Below are 10,331 nucleotides of genomic sequence, written 5' to 3'. Positions count from 1 at the left end.
AACCTCACCGAGGACATGGCATTGGATAGAAATGAATGGAGGAGAAGGATTCATGTGGAAGACTCATAATGATTTTCTTTGTTGGTTCATATCGCCGACCCCAATTGTTTTGGGATGAAGGCGTAGTTGTTGTTCTAATTTCTTTATTCAGCATTTTTTCATTATAGTTTTTTGCTTAATTATTTGTGGAATATATATATATATATATATATATATATATATATATATATATATATCATTTATTCATTTTATTTGTAAAATAAATTAATGTAAACATCATTTATATATGGGCCTGCCACGTGGACAGACTGCCATAACAATCTAGTTCTGCATGATGGACATGTTCAGGTTCCTAAGTTCTTTAGAAACACATTAGATCAACATTTTTATTTTGCATACAAGCATTCCTTTTTTGAAATTACTATACAGCGTTAACAGGTTCTTGAGTAAACATGTCATGATGAGTTGGAAAATGATAAAACCTAAACATGACGATAGGCAAACTGACCCACAAAATGCTTAGAACTGAATCCCTTAATGCGTTAAACATGTTAAGAAATATGAAAAAGTGGTAGCTGCGCAACCCTTACGTGCACAGCTACTAGTGCAAACAGCAGGGTCGTCCCTTGACGGGGACGGCTTGCAAAAAATGTGCAAAAATGCTGTTTTTGCCCTTAGCGGTGGTTTTTGATCACCACAAAAGGTCGCAGCTGAAACTGGAACCTTTAGTGATGGTTAAAAATATGTCATTAAAGGCCCCAGTTTTTGTTAGGGCCCTTAATGACAGACTTCTGACTGTCACTAAAGGTCTCAGTTTCTACTGGAACCTCTAGTGGCGGTGAGCCTAATTGTAAAAAAGCAAAACAATGTGTTGTGCATGTTTCACTTTTTTTTTGCCGTCCATCACGCCTGTGATGGATAAGCCAAACGAGTTTCTCATGTAGCTGTGCAGGTAAGGGTTGCGCAGCTATGCATCACTTTATATATATATATATATACACTAAAAGTTGTAATTTGCCTGACCAAAATGACCGTTCATTGCCCATAGTGATGGATGCTCAGCAAAAAGATTCTGCTGAAATACATTTAGCGACGACAAAAATGTGCTAAAGGTGCCAACCAGACTTTTAGCAGTGACAAAAATCACTGCTAAAGGTGCCAGACCTTTTGCGGCAACTTTTTTGTGGCTAAAGGTGTTTCAGCGGGATTTTTTTTGCTGAGCATACACACGATGGGCACTCATTGGGCGTCTGTTTTGGTCAGGCACTTAAGTGCAAACAGTTACCACTCAACTCTCTCTCTCTCTCTCTCTCTCTCTATATATATATATATATATATATATATATATATATATATATATATATATGCATTGAAAACATAAAAGCTTGTACATGAGAAGTGCACAAAAGATCCTAAAGATTGTAATTTGTCTAGTGAGAAAAATAGGAAGTTAATTTGAATATAGTTGCCACAATAAAAAAATGCAAAAAATACTAAAATAACTATATTGTACGATAAAAATGATGCATTTTTTCTAAAAACAATATAATTTATCAAAGTTTGCTCGATGACTAAAATCATAAATAGCCAACTTTGTTAGGATCCTTTTGCATGTGCAAAACTCACGTAGTATTTGTGATATATTGCTTTGCTCATTGAGTATCACAAACTCACTAAAAAAAGAGGTTCACACATTTTTTTTTGCGAACATTACAAGTTTACATAATAATATTTGTAAACATTCTTTTAAGCGAAAGCCTTGAAACTTCATAAATACCTAAGTTTGCATATATAATAAAAATTTTACAAAAAAAAAAATGTGAACTTGAAAAATTGAACCTCGTAGCCTCGCAAATATCTTACACAATCCACATATCTCATGAAGTTTTCATAAAAATATATGCAAAGCTAATCTAAACGACATAACTTCATAAATACTAGACTAAAGCCACATATATATAGCAAACTTTCGAAAACTGAAATCTCTCAAAAACTTGTTGCGGGATTCAAATAAAAATAACCTATTCATACTTCATTCAATTTATTTTCACTAAACGTGGTCATATATATATATATATATATATATATATATATATATATATATATATATATATATATATATATATATATATATTCCAATCATTCAAAAATGAACTTGATATATTTATTTTATTAATTAAAAAATAAATGTATTACAAACATTCAAAGTACGTAGCTCAATATTAGAAGGTTTAATGGACTACGTCATACAGGGTCATTAACTAATGAAACAAGAAAAGGCTCAACATTAGGGGTTTACACAGGGTTATGAAGAATATTTCAAGAATAATTATAAAATTTAAAATATATGGCTTAAACAATTGAATAAACGATTTTGCATATACATTTGTATTATGGACCTTGGAGTGAATTAAGTTCGGATCCAAACCTGAGTTGGATTCAGTGTTGTTTTGGATTTGGTGTTTGAATATGATTCTTTATGGTGTTATTCATGTATTAATCTATATTAAGTCAGAATAAACCGAAAATAATCAGATTTTAAAGGTTTTATAATCTTAAAAAGGGTTTTTATAAACCTAAAACTGTGATGTTTGATATATTTGTTTTCTGATCAGTTTAAAAAATAAATCGATAACTCTATGAATACCAGTCCAAAAAATTTAAATAAAATCATTATGATTATCTTGATCTTGAATTTAAAATCTTGTTTCACTCATTTTGGATATATATTGATGTAGATATGGTTGTTTTAATAGAGCTTCAATTTTTTGCCTTGTTTAAAGGATGATTTCAACTCATCATTGATAAACATTATAAACGCCTATAAAAAATGACTCCAAATATTTTTTATATTGAATGTATGAGAATAAAAGTGTTTTTCTTATTGTGGTTCAGGAGATCATGTTTGTCATGATTTTAGATAGTGGAATATAGAGTGTGTTTGTTGTAGGTACATGTTTGAGCATGCATTTGTGTAAAATGAATGTTGCATGATTGATGTGATGGCATGACTGTTATGAATGCTCGTATTAAATGATATTTTGGTAACACATGTCATATATGCAATGAATGTATTATAAATGTATGTTTTGAAATGAATAAATCATGTATGTGAACATGAATGAGTTCTAACATGTATCTTGTTTGTGAGTTGCCTTATGACGTGACATGTATCATGCATGAAAAATTGAATTATATATAATGTGTTTCATGCATAGAAGCATGTATGATTGAATCATGCATAACACATAGTGTAAATGAATCATGCATGAAAGCATGTTATAAATGAATCATACATGAGAGCATGTGTGGATGAATCATGACATGATAGGATCATGCATGAAGGCATAAATGAATATGTCATGTAGTATGCATGAGCGTATAGTTACAAGATGACATATAACATGCATGAGAGCATGCAAGATTAAGTCATGCATATGACATGGACTATATAGTTATGCATGTGACATGAACTCTTTAGTCATGCATGAGGGCATGAGAGAGTTATTCTATGAGATAATAGCACTAGAAGGTGACCTATTATTAATAATAAAGATAACCCTGGGACCAAGGGTCCATTTGAGGCGCCGGTGAAGCTGGGCTCTAAAAAATGACTGGGTGTCATCTCGATCTCATGAGATGGCTGGGTCCGTCTTGATCTCTTTGTCCTTCTGAGAGAAATCGGAGAAGCCCGACTTAAGACATATTAACTTTTTGAGAGCTGAAGGCGCCTCTTGTTTTTGTCACACGGAGGTTAGGAGATAGGTCTACCAATGAGTCCTAGATGGTAGTACCATAACTATGTACAATTAGAGATGCATACCCAATTTTAGCTGATGATATTGGTTTGGCGTAGGCTGAAATCTGAGATCACGGGTCCATTCTTTCAATCGCTGCATTGCATAGTTGAATAACTCAGAAAGACTCAGTTAAACCATAGGAGGGCAAATAAAATACATAGAATAATAAATATTCATGTAACTATTTCTGAGAGTGTATATCCTCTTTTGTACCAGATGAGTCTGAATAATCAAGAGAAATAATGCATTAGATTTTTAGAATCGCTGTTATCATATGCATAAACATATAGATGTGAACATGTAGAGATTGTTAATCTTTACATGTTATTGCATATGAATTGTATATGTGAATAAAAAAGACATATTTATAGTCAGGTGATTGACCTGTTGATGCAAGTCAGAGACTTGTTTGATGCACGTAAGGTGCTTGTGTGTGTCTGATACATGGAAAATGTCGAGTTAAGGTATGTTCCTTATATAACTTGTAATACAAGAGTGCATTAATGCCCTGAGAATGGACATGAGAATTTGATAATTGAAATAATGCATATCATAGTCATGAGTTGGACATGAGTATGTTATTTTGAGAAAAAAGAATGTGAATGCTTACATGTTCATAGGCTGTTATGTTTTATTTCACTTGAAAGCAGCCGCGTATCAAGTATGCTAAGATGGTTGAATAAGACTTCGACCTATTGGTCATATGTGTTCTTTTTAGAAGCATATGCTATATTTGTAAGGGATTCTGATGTCCTGAACTGTTTGAAAAGAACGTGAGTGTGTTTTATACTAGACATGGTCAAATAGGATTTGGCCTAATTATTTTTATGCAAATATGTATGAATTGTGTATTGTTATTCATTTATGTAAATAAATTTCATGAATATGAATGAATGTAATGTATAAATGTCATGGATATGAATAAATGCAATTCTTAATGTCATGGATGTGAATTATGCAATTATGAATGCCATGAAATGAATGATTATGAATGTGAATGAATGGTATGTGAATACTTGGATGTGGATTCCCTTGATCCTCATTTTATAAATGATGGAAATCACACTTTAATTGTACCATTACAAACTTGATATGTATTCTTCAAGTTTAGTTTTGGGTTTTCTACGAGCAAGTTGTTGCCCTATAACATTACAGATAACCTTATGGAGGATTGAGGCAAAGTGCAGATTGCTATGCAGCTGAAGACTCCACTCTTATTACGGTTCCTGAGGGATTCAAACATGATCTTTGAACTACAATCACAACAGTCTTAGATACTCACAACTAAGTGGTGTGTGAGCGCATTCAGGTGTTGCATACAATAAAAATAAACTCATTGTGTGATGCATTTGCACCACGCATACTTACCATGGATATTTATCCAATTTGCATTTTATATTGCATTCAATGCATGTGGCTTTTCTAGCCATAAGTGATACTTAGCAATTATCATTTTATTTTATTTTTGTACCTACAAATCAATTCGCACATTGCAACATGTATAATTCTAAGCATTTATGCTATTATAACTAATTGGGTAAGTGCTTCTAAGCACCTTTCATTTGCAAACACAAACTATGCACGTGCGAAGACCGTGCGTGTTAACATGATTAAAGACCGCGTGTGTTAACATGATTAACTACGCATATTCGCACACATTCAAGTGCATGTTTATGACACAAAACTACATAATCAAGAGCAAATTTATAAAGTGTATACAACTCATTTCAAAATGAAGTTTTGAACATGCACATTCAACTATTGAAAACATTTTTGCAACCTTGTTCAAAACCGCATTCAAACCTAAAATCTAATCTCACTTAGGCATTTTATCGAACACTTAGCGTACGGCGAAATACCCAAAGCATAATCTACTTTTTAAAATCATAAACCATGCATAACAATTTCATTAAGTTAAACTAATTATGCTAATAACATAACTAATACATTAACTAATTTATTTCATGCAAAATCATCACATTAGGCATTTTTGAACCTAATTCGTTAGCTATGACACTACACTACTATGCTTAAGCAATATAATGCTAAAACACACTAGGTTAATACCAAACAATAAGAATATATAATCTATAAATTCAATTTAGGAATCCTACTTTTGTGATTCGATGAATTTAAGTAGCGAAACCCAAAAAATCAAGAGCCCCACAAAAACCGCAACGAATTGCCGCTTAGGCAATTCACCAAACACTTGATGTGCAACACACAACACCAAGAAAAACAAGCAATAAGAGTCAGCTGGGCATCCTCTCACAATAAGAGAGCACTACAACACTACACAAATTAAGATAAATTTATTGAAATATGCTTTTGCACAAAAATGACAAAATACAACACAAATCGATAAGTCCGATTATCAAAAACAACAAAAATTACATATACCTCAATCCCAGAGCAAAGCTAGACAACTGTGTTAGGCATATCCCCTGATCTGCACGCTGTCTAAAGTCACCCCAATGTAGTTGCACGAAAGTCGAGGCACTCAAGTCCAAACGAAATGTTGAGAGGCAAGCAAAAACCATAAAAATCGGCAAGAAAAACACTAAAACAACAAAAATTTGCTAACTAAAAATGAAAATAATGAACATTACATACCTCTGCACACTAATGAGTGTGGAAACAAATCCAATCTGTTGGACACACATCCCAATGCAAAGAAAAATTAAAAAAATCAAAGAAACCCTAGTTAGGGTCTATTGGCGAGGGCTAAAACATCAAAAACCGATGAAAATAAGGAGAAGGAGATAAAAGGGAGGATACACACCTTCATGAAGCTGAAGTTGGGAAAAGGTTCAATCCGGTTGGGACACAACTCCCAAGGTTGGATGTGGTGCACAAATCAAAGAGAAACCTGATTAGGGTAAATTGGCTAGGATTTACCCAAAAAAAGGGGAAAAGAGGGAGATGAAGAAGACGATGGAGAAGGATGATAAACTTACCCAAGCGTCAGGAGGAAGCTCTATTCGGCTAAGGCTTGGGGTCGTCGGGGAAGGCTTGGAGTGGTCGTCGAAAGTTAGGCCACGTTAGGCCGGCCAACCGTTGAAGTGGTTGCCAGAAATCATGCCACCAATGATTGGGTTATTGAAGTGGTCTCATTAGGTAGGTCACTGGAGAGGTAGTGAGAAGCAAGAGGGGGAGGGGACGAGAGGCGGCGACTCATGGAGGCCGTGCTACAGGGTGCTGTCGGCAGGGGTGAAATGAGAAAGGAGAGGGAGGATGAAGATGGGTTTTGGCTGAGGGCAAATGAGGGAAAGAAAGAGAGGCAGAGTCAGGTTCCCTAGTTGGCCCAACCCATTGCCGACTTTCCCTTTTGTGCACAAATCCAAAACTGGGTCCTTATTTGGATCCACTTTGGATCCAAAACAATAAAAACCCTACTCTATTCTAAAAATACACATTAATATCCTATATTATACATACATACATACACACACACACACACACACATATATATCATTTTATATTTCAAAATAGCATAATTAGAAATAGTTGGAAACCTCTTTACTTATCTTAAAATCCATCAAAATTCTAAATTGGGTGGACCCATTTAGGTCTAAACTGTATGGAATTTGAGTAAATTCTAAAATCCATAATATTTTCTAAAATAAATTTTTTCTTATCTTATTAACACCAAAATAGTGATACTTATTCTAAATAGTTCATGGTTTTGGTACTTTCTAAAATAATAATTTGTTCGATTAAAATATTTTTTATACATTTTTATTACCAAAATACCCTTCATTAGAATTTCTTCCGACACCAAAATACATCTAGTTGAGTTCAAAACACCTTGAAAACACTTATATGAGTTGTGACTCACTAAAATAATTATTTTTGCATAATAATTTAAATATTTTAACAGTATTTTGTTTGAAATAATCCTTGAAATGACCATTTTACCCTTATTAGTCAGAAATAATAATTGAGCATGTAAAATACCTATAATTGATATTTAAAAGATAAAAACACATTTCTAACTCGAGAATAAAACAAATCTCTTTATTTATTTATAATATAAAAAATTTACGGGTTTTGCAAATATGGTGAGGCAAGAACAAGAGTTTTGGTCAACAAGCAACTCACTATCACCTCATCTAGTGGTAACAAGCATCTACCTTGGCAATCCTGTTTCATCCTTGAAAAAAATGATGTCAATGGATTAAGGGTGCTTGTATGTAATGGAAGCAATGGAAACATCATCCTGTCAAAATTGTTAGTGTTGGGAAGTCCAGTATAAAAGAGGAAAGATAAAAGACAAAAATCCATAGGACTATGAAAGTTCACTTTCTTTAGATACACCTATATTCATAGCCCTTTCGATACAGATTCCAGTATGCTTTATAAAACATTGATTTTTTCACTATGATTCCTAAGCAATTCATTGAGCAAGTGGACATCACAATGAGGAGATATTACTACCATGAATATGTCCTTGATATAACAACACTTGTTTATTTTTATCAGGTAGTACACACAACTCATTGTATATAGATTGGAAATAAGATGCCTTCTTACGATAAAATTCAAGAATGGTTTCTATAATTTAAATTAAAGTGAGATCTTCAATAAGCATAGAATAGTTGAAAAAGATGATGCATATTAATATAGATATAAACTAGTGTCACCGATATCGCCTATATTTTGAAAATATTGTCATATTATCGGTATTTCAAGATCAGCCGATATTTTCCTGAGATTTTCGAAATATGGGTAGAACCGAAAATATCATGATATTTTCCCAAGAAATTCAAAAAACATATTTTTTATATATTTTAAGAACAATGGTGAGCTGAGTATAGTTCAGTTATTATGAATTTATCAACTCTTCAGAATGTGAAGACGCTTTCATAAGGGATCTGAACTTATAAACCATGTAAAGCACCTTTGGGGCAGAGCAAAGGTAATGTGTGACCTTATATGGAAGTGAATTTGTTGTTTTTCATTGTTTATCCCATGTTCAATTTACCAACTCAATCTAAATACATTTTGTTTTATCAGGTTGGCAGAACTGGCTTTCCTCTTCCATCGAACTTCTAATCACTCAAAGCAAAATTATTTGGAGGGAGTTCAACCATTACTTTTGATTACATATACAATGGCGAGGTTAATTTGCATATTATTGTTTAGGGCTGTTGAACAACACTGTAAAATCGCAGTTTGTGAGACCTACCTCAAATCGAACAGCAAAAGGCTCACAATGTCCCTAAAACCTTCATATTTCAAGCTGAAGAATGTCAAGCAAAATACAGTGATAAAAATCTCTCTACATTTCTATTCATACCATGAATAAGATGCAGATAGAGAACACCAACTCCATGATTACTAATCACGACGCATCAGAAGAAAGTGAATGGGCTAAAAATATATATACACAAAAGCAGAAGGATTCCATAATTCCAATTATCTCATTTATACCAAGTTAACTAACAGCAATCCAGTCGAAAGAACGCATAGAATTGAAAGCCAATTACGAATGGGATTCCATTTGAGCGAAGGACAGAAGCGAATTCGTTACTCAGGCAATTTCCCGGAGCGGAAAACCGCAAATTTCGACTTTGCAGAATATGAATAAGGAATACCATTCTCCTTCAGGAGACCCTCCAACAGACGCTTCGCCGGCTCAGGGTCGTCGCTCTCGCACTCGATCTCGTAGCTCGTCCCGAAATTGTACTGCGTCTCATCCAGCTCCAATCTCAGCCCACTCCATTGGTGCACCGCCCGCACGTTCCTGAAGCCGCCCAGGCAGACAAAGCCCTCGACCCTGAACTCGTCCACGACCTTCCTGAGGAGGCCGGACTCGACGGAGGCGAGCCGCCAAGGTTCGGAGACGCAGGCTCTGCCGAGGGAGACGTCGAATTCCTCCTCAACCTCCTCGGCCCTGCTGACGCCGTCGACGATGACGGCCTTCCCCTTGAGAGAGACGACGCAGCGGGAATCCCCGTCGTAGAAACGGAGGCGGAGGACGGAACGGGAGGAGGAGAGCTCTCCACGGACTCCGTCGAAGAAGACGTTTTCCTGGAGGTGGGTTTGGAGGTGGTAGGGGGAGAGGAGGGAGGCGAGTTTCTGATGGGAGTTGGAGTCGGGAATCCTGAGCTTCACTTCCACCTCCATTCGATCGAGGATGGGTCGAGAGGAAAAAAAAAAACCTACTAAGAGCAAGAGAATTGAGATTGAGGAAAAGCAAAGATGGGTGGAAGAAGAAGAAGAAGAAGAAGAGAAGGCATCTCCTTTAAGCTGATCCTTATGCTGAGGAGAAAATGATGGAGATAAAAAGGAATCGTATTGTGGAATTGGAAATTTCCACTTTGTGGCCGAAAGATTTCAATTCCGCCAAGTTCCCTAAATCCAAACAGGAACTTAATGTCACGTTTAAAAGGTATAAACGTTTTTTTAATAAAATAATTGAAGATTCAGCACTGCTGTGAAAAATGTTACCACCAATTTTCGATCTCATCTCGCGGACAAGTTTTTTGAGGAACACTGTTTATTAACTCACTCAAAAAATATGAAAAA

General features: G+C 34.9%; 1 pseudogene across 1 annotated transcript; it reads right to left on the bottom strand.

Annotated features, from left to right (window-relative positions):
• Positions 1–9,064: 9,064 nt before the first annotated feature.
• Positions 9,065–10,082, bottom strand: LOC149837437 (triphosphate tunnel metalloenzyme 3 pseudogene; annotated as a pseudogene). Its single transcript, XR_016432111.1, has one exon. The product of XR_016432111.1 is annotated as a triphosphate tunnel metalloenzyme 3 pseudogene (transcript).
• Positions 10,083–10,331: the final 249 nt, after the last annotated feature.

The sequence above is a fragment of the Nuphar pumila genome, chromosome 5, assembly GCF_984573655.1.
Source record: "Nuphar pumila chromosome 5, dmNupPumi1.hap1.1, whole genome shotgun sequence".
Taxonomy (NCBI): Eukaryota; Viridiplantae; Streptophyta; class Magnoliopsida; order Nymphaeales; family Nymphaeaceae; genus Nuphar; species Nuphar pumila.
The sequence above is the reverse complement of the archived record's forward strand: the minus strand, read 5'-3'. Positions and strand labels throughout refer to the sequence as shown.